Genomic DNA, 13,027 nt, shown 5'->3' with positions numbered 1-13,027 from the left:
TGGGCTGCATTATTTGTAACATCTGTGTACTGGCTGGTTTTGTGTGTCAACGTGATACAGGCTGGAGTAAGAGTTTAGAAAGCTTGATGTGAATACAGTGTCAGAACAAGGACAGTTCAAAGAACATCCTTTAAAAGCCAGAGATTTGTTAAGTCATTTCTACTGTTTAACTAGATTTTTCCTTTTTCTGCTTTTGGTGACCATAAGGGACTCAGCCTAAATAGCATAATGCTTTTAGAGAAACGCTCTTTTTTTTTTTCCATTTTATAATGAGATTTTTAAAAATAATTTGTAATTAGGACATTGCATGCAAACACTAGATGACTGAGTGTTTTTCCTAAGAAGGCTGAATATTTGTGTTTATGCTGCTACTTATGTTAGTGAGATCTCTATTTTCCTAGAAAACAAAAAAAGTTTAGTCTGTTGTGTATACAAAGATAAGCACTGCAACCAACCCTTAGCCAGCAAATGGCTGACCCTCCTTTGCGTAAGAAAGAATTCTTCCTCCATGGATTCTTTTAGCTGGAGCAGCAACATTTTCCTGCCTTTATACTCTTCCAAAACATTGACTCATTTGGGTCTCTAGTCTACTGTCTTCAGCATAAAGACTATATCAGTTCTACCGGGTCTCCAGTGTACGGAATCTCCCAGCAGACCCCAGAACTTGTCAGCCTCTTTAACCAAGTGAGCCAGTTTCTTATATCTCTTTTGGGGTGTATTTGCGTGTGCATGTGCGTGCATGCAAGTGTGTGTGTGTGTGTGTGTGTGTGTGTATGCCGTTAAATGTCCTATGGGTATGAACACTAATATATACTGATACGGAAACATATGACCTCAGAAAACCCCAGAGCAAGAGGTTCTGCTGTTCTCAAGCTTTTCAAAGTGACCTGTAGTGGCTATTCCTGGTTGTCAACTTGACTACATCTGGAATGAACCACAATCCAGAATTGGAAGGCTCACCAGTGATCTAATCTAAAGGCTGGGAGATACAAGTTTCTGACCTGGATCTTGCAATGGGGATCTTGAAGTATAGTGGCTATGAGTCTCGGAAGATTAAGACAGGGAGATCTCCAAGTTCAAGGTCATCTGGGATTAAGGGCATGGTGGCACACACCTTTAATCTGGGCCACATCTTCTGCTGGAGACTTACATAAGGACATTGGAAGAAGGAAGATTCACTCTCTCTCTTCTTCCCCTGCTTGCCTTGTGGGGCTGAGCAACTGCTAGAATCTTAGACTTCTACTCACAACTGCTGCTGACCATTGTTGGGAGTTGAACTACAAACGGTAAGTCATCAACAAATTCCCTTACTATATAAAGACTACCCATAAGTTCTTTGACTCTAGAGAACTCTGATTAATACATGGCCCCTCCTGAATCTAGGGCTGGGTAAATATTTACTACATGCACTTCACTATTAAACACTACTGAAGCAGCCCAGGCTAGCCTCTGCTTCCCATTTGTTTCACATGTTTTTAAAAGAACTTTCAATTTGTCATAGAAAAAGCATCCAGGGCTTACTGTGACTTGTATTAGTTGTGTATGAGGTTTGCTTGTGAATAAATGAATGTGCTAGATCATGGGTGAAGATATTGACTAGTAATGCATAGCCTCTTAGGTAGGACAAGTATCTGCAACTGTGGTGAATGATGGCTGTGTTCCTGCATTGAGTTATAGATTTATACACAAGCCCATCAAACACTGAGGCAGAGGTATTAAACCTGGGAATTATTGTTTTCAATTCAATTGTAATTAACAAAAAGCAATTTTTAGTAAATCTCAGAATGTATAGTCAGACATACCTGGCATTAGAGTGGAGAAATATAAGGATATAAGAGCAATTGTATGACTCCTGGGGAAGCCAACAACTTTAGAAAATGACTAGTAAATCAGCAGTTTTTCTTTCTACAGCCTAAAATTCAGACAGTTTCACTGCATAGCCTTGAACTCTTGATCCTCCTGCCTACGTTTCCTATGTGCTAGGGTTACAAGAATGAAATATCACACTTAGTTTAAGCAATATCTCATGAAGAATATCCCTGAATTTAATCTTACAGAAAAAGAAGAATGATAAAATATGTAAGAGTGAGCACATGGGCAAATGAATAGAAAGTGAAAATGGTTTGAGTTGCAGCAATCTTTTCGTACTCATGGGCTCCTTTGATAGTCTAGGGATGATCTTGACCTACAGACAAGAATGTGAGGCACTTATAGGCTTCAGTGATTTTAGAGTCAGGCTGGCTGTACTACTGTAAGTGTTCTTTGTATTGTATTCATCTTCTACTGCATAGCTGTATGACATTGTTATGCTTTATCTAATACAAATGAATTGCTTTCAAACCCATGAGTTACACTAGTATGCACTCTTAGTATGGCTGTGCTATTCCTAGTCAGAAGGATGTCTCTTCTGGACTTACATCATCCTTGATGATAGCCTGTCTAAATTTGAAGTGGCTAAGCAAAGAGTCACCTCTTTAAGGCATTACCCGTAAGTCTCTGGCTGAAATGACTTACACAGGTTTCTTGGAGAGTTAAGCTAAAGCTTATAAGTCACAGGCAGCTAGAATCAACACAATGAAGGGAAACTTTGTTTTTTTGGTTTTGGTTTTGGTTTTTTTGTTTTGTTTTGTTTTTTTGTTTTTTTGTTTTTTGTTTTTTCGAGACATTGCCTGTCCTGGAACTCACTCTGTAGACCAGGCTGGCCTGGAACTCAGAAATCCGCCTGCCTTTTCCTCTCAAGCGCTGGGATTAAAGGCGTGCGCCACCACCGCCCAGCGGGAAACTTTGTTTTTATTATAAAAGTCTTTATCCATATACTTGGCTCCACCTAATATTTGAACTATTTCTGTGGTCTCTAAAGGCACCTGAATTTGTAACCCCAGAACAGGTGTCTACTACCAGGGTTCTGGGTTTATTCCAAAATAGCACTGGATACTGGATAGGAAATACAAGCAGATAGGGCAGGAACCAGCCACTGTACTCCTGTAGCAAGCAAGGCTCCATTCTTGTTGACCTTTCTGTGGTTAAGTCCTCCTACCTTACTGTCCTGTGGGGGATTCACCTCCTCTAGAAGCACCTGAGACTTTCAGGAGCGTCTTGCCTGGGATCCTCTTCTTCATCTTCTCTCTCTCATTTCTTTAACCCATCCCCTCCAATATCCTATTCCCTGGCTGGCCTTTCTCTTGGACTTTTTACTTCTCTCAAATGAAGGTTCCAGGGACCTGGGGCAATTGCTCCGTTGGTAAAGTGCCTGCTGCATAGAAAAGCATGAGGACCCAAGTTTAGATCACACATTAAAAACAAGGTGTGTTTACTCATCCCATAACCCACACTGGCCTAACTGTCTTAGTTAGCATTTTATTTCTGTGAAGAGATACAATGACCAAGGCAACTCTTATAAGGGACAACATTTAATTGGGGTTGGCTTCTAGGTTCAGAAGTTCAGTCCATTATCATCATGGCAGCATGCAGGCAGACATGGTGCTGGGGAAGGAGGTGAGAGTTCTACATCTTGATCCACAGGCAGCCAAGAGGGGGTTCTGTCTTCCAGGCAGCTAGGAGGGAGGGTCTCAAAGCCCACCCCCCCCAGTGACACACTTCCTCAAACAAGGCCACACCTCCTAATAGTGCCATTTCCTGGGCCAAGCATATTAAAGCTTCAACTGAAGTCCTTTCTTCCTGGATTGCCAAAGACCAGCTTCAGCTTGGTCCAGAGTCCCAAGGAAATGGTGTTTGGAGTGGAGGATGAATGACTCAGGAGTCAATGATGGATATAAACTGACAGCTCTGTGTTCTGCTCTGGAGAGATAGCTCTCTGCTCGAGATTGTTCTCTCTTGCCAACCACAGACCAGTCTTTTATTTTGCATAAGCTACTGCCTTAGGAATTGCTTATCAATTCAATCATTTAACACAGGTCCCCTTTGATTATCCCATGAATCAGTATTTTATGGCCTTAGCCCCTTGACCCTAGAGCCAGAGCCATATGGCCTAAGCTGCCAATTCAGCTGCTTCCCTAGAGCTAGAACACACCCCCCCTTCTTCTATTACACTATCCCCAGCTTCCTGTTTTCCAACTCCTTCACTGCCTAAGTTTGGCTGTCCTGGAACTTGCTCATAAACTGACCTTGAACTCAGAGATCTACATACCTGTCTCTTGAATCCTGGAATTAAAGGTGTGTACCACCTTGCCTGGACCTAAGCTTTTCTAACCTAGAATTTGTTCCGTCCGAGGCTGGCCTTGAACTCAGAAATCTGCTTGCCTTTGTCTACTGGGATTAAAGGTGTGCACCACCATGCCTGGGCCTAAGCTTTTCATGCCTACCATTCCTCAAGATCCAGATCTGACGGTCTGTGTCTTCCAGTCTCAAGATCTGGATCACAAGTGTGCCCTCCATTTCTGGATTGTAGTTCATTCCAGATTAGAAGTCCGAATTATTCTTTGTTTAGCTGCAAACACAAACAATATACTTAGTTGGATGGGATCTTGCTCTCGGATTACTACTCCTTAAATCTCTTTATCTCCTTCCTTAATATCCTTCTGACAAAATTGGCTCATTAATGCAGCTGCCTCTGTTCTTTCAGGTTTTTGAAGCCCCTCATACAATTCATTGCATCCTTAGATTTTGCCTAGTTGAGAAATCCTATGAAGAACAATTCTTACATTGATTTAAATATTATTGAACTCATGTTTTTAGAGTTATTTCTTACAGCCTTAAGGGCTGTCCTGGAAGTCACAGTGTTACCATTTTGCTGAGGAACACCAGACACATTCGCCCTTCTTTGAAATCATGCTGTTTCAAATTATCATGGAGTTATTAACCTTGGCAGGGAGAACATTCCTGAAGGAGGAACATAAAATAAAATATATACATTATTATACAAACAAACTTTGTGCCTATAGCAGCTGTCAGCACTCAAGAAGACCCATGCCCACCTGGCTCTGCTCCAGGGGAAGGAACTGTGTTACTTGTTCCCTTCCACAGATCTGGCACTGGATGACTCTATGTGGTATCAACTTGACAATAAAACCTAACCAGCACAGAGGCACTGGTCTGACATTTCTCCCAATTATAGTACAAAGAATTACATAATACAAGGGTCCAAATCACCTTACCAATGTGAACAGGGAAAGGAAGGCTGAAGAAAATGAGAGTTTTAATGTTCCTTTTCACAAATTAAATGTTTGATAAATTATCATTAAATGTTGGTACCTTTTTAATGGTTTTTTTTTTTTTGTAACTTTATGTAAAATGAAGGAAAGACTCCAGAAAACCCCACAGTCTTAGGATCTTAGAAGATCTTAAACTGGGCTGCACCCACATACACTAAGTGGGAGGAGGTCCTTGTGGACCGGAAAGAGTTATGCTAAGTGAGTTGGCCCCTGTGCTCTGAAAGTCTGCCATATGATGGCACCCACTTAATATAAATGAAGAAATAAGGAGAACAGAGACAGCATGCCTTCAACATTTATAATACACTCAGGATAGAAATCCATCCAGTGCTAATTGCTTAGCAAATTAACAGGCTAAAAGAATTGCCCAGAAATTGTTATTTAGTTATGTGTAACATAATACATTGTGTTAAATACAAACTACTATTGACCCTAGAGGAACTTTTATTTAAGAGGAGGGAGGAATCATGCCTTAAAGCATTCATTTTATTTTTTTTTTAAGCTCTATGCCATCTGTTTGGGTGAAAGACTGCATAAGGCCAGTAATGGTTAATCACCATTATCACTAATTATCTGTATCTAGGAGTCGTTTCAGTTTACCATTAGCAAGGCATTTGAAGCAAGAAATGGCCTTATTAAATCCTAGGCTAGGTTTTATTTTCCACAGAGATTTGTCTTTCACAGAACACTTTGATATTACCAGGTGGACTCTAGGGTCAAAACATCCAGCAACCCACACATTGGAGTCTGTATGGCCAATTTTTGACTATCTTCATCCTACCAGGGTGGGAAGAGCTGGACTCTGCTGGGTGTAGGTGTTAGCCAGTCACCAGAAAGCTTTTGAATATGTTAGAGGAGTCTCTCAGGGAAATTTGAAGAGTTGATTTTTTTCTCTTTTTGAACACATGTTTTTATTTCTTTGTAACTAGCATCTAATGTGTTACATGCTTTTGTAACACATTCTATTCCAAAGTGTCTTAGTGGTTCTCAGTCCCATCATCAGCTACTGCTGCCCTTGTTCCAGACTAGCAGCCGCCCCTCTTTTCTTCTTTCATATCCATCTATCCTTCTACCTATCCCTCATCCTTTTTCAACACCAAATACTCTCTCTTGGTCCCTCTTGTTTAGACTTTAATCTCACACATATATACATTATAGGTTAAGATCAATATCTGAGGGAGAACGTGTAGAGGTTGGTTTTTTCCTTCTTAATTAGGGTTACCTTGCTTAATAGTATATTTTGAAGATCATTCCAATTTCCTGAAATTTTCATGATTCCATTTTTTTTTCATAGCTGAAACATTTTTAAAGGTAAACAACACACTGGTTCACTTACCCTACACATTCACACAAGTAGTTGTTGCTTCACAACTATTTGTTGTTGGACGACAGAAAAAAATCCTGATTAATGTGGTTGGATGTAGTTACAATGAAATGACTGCAGGGATCTTATCTTGATACTTCAATTAGTTTTGTAAAGAATGATCCACTGAAAGAAGATGGAATTGGCCTCTCCTAGGGATGAGCATCTTCATTGGTCATCTAATGCAAAGTTGTCAGCTCTGAAGTTGTATTGAGATAAGCCTGGACAGACTCAGGAGGCTGGGAAGCTATATTTATATTTGTATTTGTACTTTTATGTATGTGTGTAACAATAATCAAGGAGAGGCCTTCAGTTTGAGAGGGAGTGAGCAGAGGGTTTAGACTCTACATTTTAGAGGGAGGACACAGAAGAGGAAAGTGGTGTCCTCTTAAAATGTTGAATTGAAAATGATCTGCTAACTATATGAGATAACAAGAGATCTATTTTCTCTAGTGTCTTATGAAGCAAGTTCTTATTTGGTTATAAAACCTAAATGTTTCAACTTGGCATTTAATACCCTTGACAGTGAACTACCAGTTCATATTTCTAGTCTCATTGCCTACTTACTTATCTTTATGTAATGTGAGCTTCTATAAATCCAGTTTATATAATGATACTTGAACTTTGGCACCCAATTAATTTGAAGGATTTACTCAACGTATATAAAATGCACTTTATTTGCACCATTTATCTTTCTAATAGCTAATTTCTCAACTGTGTTTGGGGAGCTATAGCCTCCTAAACTCCCTTTCCTGAGAACTGCTGTCACCCCATGCCATCAGGGCTGACAAAAGACAGCATTTTTTTTTTTTTTAATCACATATAGTTACTCCAATTCTTGTGGGATGAGTCATTTGGGGTGTGTGGCTAACCAGTCAGATCCTTCTCTAGAAATTTGGAATTCAAAGTCCAGGAAATGTAGAAAGCTATGTAAAAGCCCATCTAGGTGTGTTCTTGAGGGAACACCACAGTAAGCTCAAGTCAAAACATGTGTTCGGGGGATCAGATGCCAAGAGATAGCATAGAGACTTAATATGTGGAACAGAAAGAGGATTTGCAAAGCCATGCAAAGAAGGGTCCGGCAGCCACTGAAAGGCAACTGTTGTCTGTACTGCTTCTCCAGTTTGCAGCTCCTTTTCCAGCTGTGTTCATCTACGAGAGCGTGCTAGTCCTAAAAATATACATCCTTTGAACTAGAATGATTTGAAGAGGGTTTCTGTCTCTTTTAACCATTCAATTTTGCCTTTTAAAAAAGTTATCCCTCCATTTGCCTAATAATTTCATGAATTCATTGTTTTTAATAGCTGAGTAGTACTCCATTGTGTAAATGCACCACATTTTCTGTATCCATTCCTTTGTTGAGGGACATCTGGGTTGTTTCCAGCTTCAGGCTATTATAAATAAGGCTGTTATGAACATAGTGGAGCATGTGTCCTTATTATATGTTGGAGCATCTTCTGGACATATGCCCAGGAGTGGTATAGCTGGGTTCTCAGGTAGTACTATGTCAAATTTTCTGAGGAACTGCCAGATAGATTTCCACAGTGATTGTACCAGCTTGTAATCCCACCAACAATGGAAGAGTGTTCCTCTTTCTCCACATCATGGCCAGCATCTGCTGTCACCTGAGTTTTTTATCCTAGCCATTCTGACTAGTGTGAGGTAGAATCTCAGGGTTGTTTTGATTTGCATTGCCCTGATGACTAAGAATGTTGAACATTTCTTTAGGTGCTTCTCAGCCATTCGGTATCCCTCAGTTGAGAATTCTTTGTTTAGCTCTGTACTCCATTTTTTAATAGGGTTATTTGGTTCTCTGGAATCTAACTTCTTGAGTTCTTTGTATATATTGGATACTAGCCCTCTATCGGATATAGGGTTGGTAAAGATCTTTTCCCAATCTGTCGATTGCTCACAGCCATCCATTGGACTGAGCACAGGGTCCCCAATGGAGGAGCTAGAGAAAGGACCCAAGGAGCTGAAGGGGTTTGCAGCCCCAAAGGAGCAACAACAATATAAACCAACCAGTACCTTCAGAGCTCCCAGGGATTAAATCACAAACCAAAGACTACACATGAAGGGACTCATTGCTCTAACCGCATATGTAGCACAGGATGGCCTTGTGGGGCATAAATGAGAGGAGAGGCCCTTGGTCCTGTGAATGCTAAATGCCCCAGTGTAGGGGAATACCAGGACAGGGAAGTGGGAGTAGGTGGGTTGGTGAGCAAGGGGAAGGGGGATTCGAAAGGGGTTTTTGAAGGGGAAATCAAGAAAGGGAATAACATTTTAAATGTAAATAAAGAAATATTTAATAAAAAATTTTTTAAAAGTTATCCCACTGTCTAGGGCTTCTATTGCTTCAACAAAAAAAGTAAAAATAAAAAATAAAAAATAAAAAAATAAAAAATCAAGTTGGGGAAAAGAGGGTGTATTTAGCTTACACTTATTTATTGCTGTTCATCATGATAGGAAGTCAAAAAGGGCAGGAATTTGAGGCAGAAGGTGTTGCAAAGGCCATGGAGTGGTGCTGCTTACTGTCTTGTTTCCCATGGCTTGCCCAGCCTGCTTTCTTATAGAACCCAGGACCATCAGCCCAGGGATGGCACCACCAACAATGGGCTAGACCCTCCCCCATTGATCACTAATTAAGAAAATGCCTTACAGCCAGATCTTCTGGAGGCATTTTCTCAATTAAGGCTTCTTTCTTTCAGATAACTCTAGTTTGTGTGTCTTGCTGGCATATGACGACAAGCCAGCACACCCACTCAGCTGACAAGTTTTCCATGGTACATTTTGAAATCTATCTCAGCTGGGTAGATCCTAGCCTTGCTATGCTGTCAGTAACCTGTCTACTTTCCTATTCTCACTGTCTTCAACTCAGTACTCCGCACCAAGAGGCCTGGACTAGTAATCTGCGGATGTTAGGACAGGGTTCTCAACCTGGAGTGATATCACACTAGGGGTATATGAGGTGCCCTTTTTGCTTTGTTTTGTTTTTTGTTTTTCCGAGACAGGGTTTCTCTGTATAGTCTTGGCTGTCCTGGAACTCACTCTTTAGACCAGGCTGGCCTCGAACTCAGAAATCAGCCTGCCTCTGCCTCCCAAGTGTTGGGATTAAAGGCATGTGCCACCACCGCCCAGCTTAGGTGCCCTCTTTTTACACAGCAGGAGGAGAGACATACTCATAGATAAATACCAGAGAATTCTGGAAACCCCCCTGTATGGTATAACAGAGGTGTCTGCCTCTGTGTCTACGCAGAAAGCGAGAAATTCTATTACAGTGTCCTGGACAAACAACCTTGGCAAGTTATTTAACTTTATGCTTTCAAATCTCCTTCCATGAAGATAGATACATCTCCTACAAGGACCTCAGAGGAGTTGCCCTGGGGCCTTTCTAATCTGCCATAGTCATATAACCACATGAGAAAAAACAGAACTTGTTTATTCACTGTAGCACTGTAGAACTATATTTTCTGAAATCTAGCTATATTGCCGTTGAAATTTCTTAGAAGTTATACATTGCATGTTTACCAATCAAGTGTTTTAGGATTCTGAAGCCTCTAATTAGAGCACACACAGAATAAAATTGACCTTATTAGTGATTTCTAAACATGTGGTTCAGTCACATCGAACGCATCCATATTGCCGAGTAACCATCACCACCCTCCATTTCCAGGAATCTTCTCACAGTACACATTTGACAGCCTAGACTCATTAAACAATAATTCCCAATTTTCCTCCTCCCAAGCCCTTGGTACAAACAAACTTTTACATTCCATCTCTGTGAATTTCACTGTGCCAGTACTTCCTGTAAGGAGAGCCACAGCGTTGGTACTTTTGCAGCTGGCTCATTTCATTTAGAACACTGTCCTCGAGGTTCATTTATGCTGCAGAGCATTTCAGAATTTCATTTTCATTGTTACAGCTGAGTTACATCCTATTGTTCGTTTTTGCTGCATTTACCTCAAGCATGCACCTGCAGTGGACACTGGGTTGCTTCCATATTTTATCTTTTTATACTCATGGCTGTATGAGCATGGTAAAGGATATACACATCTCTTCTTTCAGTTGTTTAAGGTAGAGAAGAAACTGCTGGGTCTCGTGGTAAATCTATGTCACACTTCCAAGGAACTGCCCACCTGCTGGCCGGAGCAGCTACACCATTTTATACTCCTACCAACAGTGCAGAAGGGTGCCAAATTCTTCACATCTTTTCCAACAATTGCTGTTTTTCTGTGTTGCCTGTTTATGTATAACAGCCATCCTAATGAGTGTGAGGTGGCATCTGTATATGGTTTTGATTTGAACTTTCCAACAGATTAATGGCATGAGCATCTTCTCATGTGCTAATTGGCCACTTGTATCGGTTATGTGGAGAAATGTCTATTTAAGAACTCTCTCCAGCTTGTTTGGTCCGATGTTGTTTTTGAGGGTTAGGAGTCCCTCAACACATTCTGGACATTTCTTTTCATAGCAGATATTTTCTTTCAACTATCCTGTGGGTTGCCTTTTGCTCTGTATCTTTTGATGAAGAAAAAAATGTTTAAATTCAATTTATTTTCATTCTTTTGTTACCTGGGTGTTTGATGTCACATACAAGAACGTATTGCCAAATAGCCAATGTTGGGCACAAGCATGTATGCTTGCATGCCAAAGCATGCATGTGGAGGTCAGAGGACAAGCCATGAGAGTTGTTCTCCCCCTGCCAGGTTCTGGGGATCAAGAGCAGGTTATCAGGCTTGGTGGAAAATGCCTTTGCCCACCATCCATTTCATCCATTTTTAAAGATATTTTCACTGTTATTTTTGTTTTACTTAATTTTCTTTTTTAGTCAGTGCTGGAAACTGAACCTAGAACTTTGTACATGCTAGGCAAATACTCCACCACTGATCTGTACCTCCAAGCCCCTTACAAGGGTTTTAAATAATAGCTCATTCATATTTTTCACTCAATTTGTTTTTAAGAGTTTTATTTTTCCAGGCTAAATCTGTAGCTGAGACATGCTTGAACTAACACACACATACACACACACACACACACACATACACACACACACACACAGATATCCTGTGGTGATAAAACACAAAAAGTCGGATAACATGGAAAATGCCTGTGGTGTGTGTGTGTGTGTGTGTGTGTGTGTGTGTGTGTGTTCATCTTTGTGCACATTCCTGCTAACCGCACAATGTCCAGGGTATCACTGGCTGCTAGAAATAGAAAAAGATTTTACTAGCAGTATAGGAAATATATATTATATTATATAGGAGAGGCTAACAGTTAAACAAATAAAAAAATAGCATTTGGGGTTTTTTTTAAAGACAGGAAAATTATTTCTTGCTTCACATGCAAAGTGAATAGTAGGCTATCCTCCAAACGATGAATCAGAGGGTATGTGTTCCTTCCTCCTCGTGCCATCTGTCACACATGGCTTTGAAGGCTGCCATGTCCTTCCTGTCAAGCTGGTAGGAAGGGACAAAGAGAGTAAAGAAGCCAAGCTGACTCTTAACCAGGCTATTTCGGAAATGACCCAAACAGCTTGGACTTTCATATTTTGTTGGCATCACACTAGTCATTTGGTGTTAGGGTTTGACTGTGAGATACCAGCTAAAAGACTTGGTCCTTGGGTGGTGGGTTCCATTTATTGAGAGCTGATTGGCTCATGAGGGCTCTGACTTGACCAGTAAACTAATTTACTGATGGATTCATAATTTGATGCTCTTATTGAGAAGGGATGAAGCTTTCTTAGGCGAGGGCCTGTGTGTGGTATAGAGGTCCCAGGAGGCATGCTCTTGGGGGGTCTATGCTATTATCCTAGGCTTTTCTCTGTCTTTTTTTCTGTTACCTGACTGCATCAAGCAGGCAACTTTTCTATGCTACATCATTGTGTCATCATGATTCTGTGTCACCTCGAGCCGGAACCAATGAGTAAGCAAGCCATGGGCTGAAACCATGAACCAAAAATAAATCCTCTTTTCTCTGTGTAAGTATTCTTGAGTATTTGTCATGGTGGTGAAGATCTGACTAGCATGTGTGGCCATGCCAGAAACAAGATAACCAGGAAACGGAGTGCCTGCAAGCACACCTGCTTTCCATCGAGTCTTCTTGTAGCATGGTAGTTACCCACCACAGGTAGCAAACGAGCAGATGGAATGTGTGAGGTTTTTTTTTTTTAACTGATATGCACTGTTATGAAAAAACGCACAGCGGACTTTGAGGATTTGCCATAGAAATGAGAATACAGATACCTCAACAATTTTAAATTGCATGTTGAAATAACAGTGTTGATATATTGATATAGATTATATTACTTACATTTATTTCATCATTTTCTTTTCCTTTTTTAAAATAGGGTTTCTAGAAAACTTTAAATTGCATAAGGAAGCAGGACACAGTGCCTCACAGCTTTGATCCTGACACTCAGGAAGTGGAGGCTGACGGATTTCTGTGAGTTCCAGAACAGCCAGACTACATAGTGAGACCTTGTCTATTTAAAAAA

Source organism: Mastomys coucha, unplaced genomic scaffold (assembly GCF_008632895.1).
Source record: "Mastomys coucha isolate ucsf_1 unplaced genomic scaffold, UCSF_Mcou_1 pScaffold14, whole genome shotgun sequence".
Classification (NCBI taxonomy): Eukaryota; Metazoa; Chordata; class Mammalia; order Rodentia; family Muridae; genus Mastomys; species Mastomys coucha.
This window is presented reverse-complemented; position numbering follows the sequence as displayed.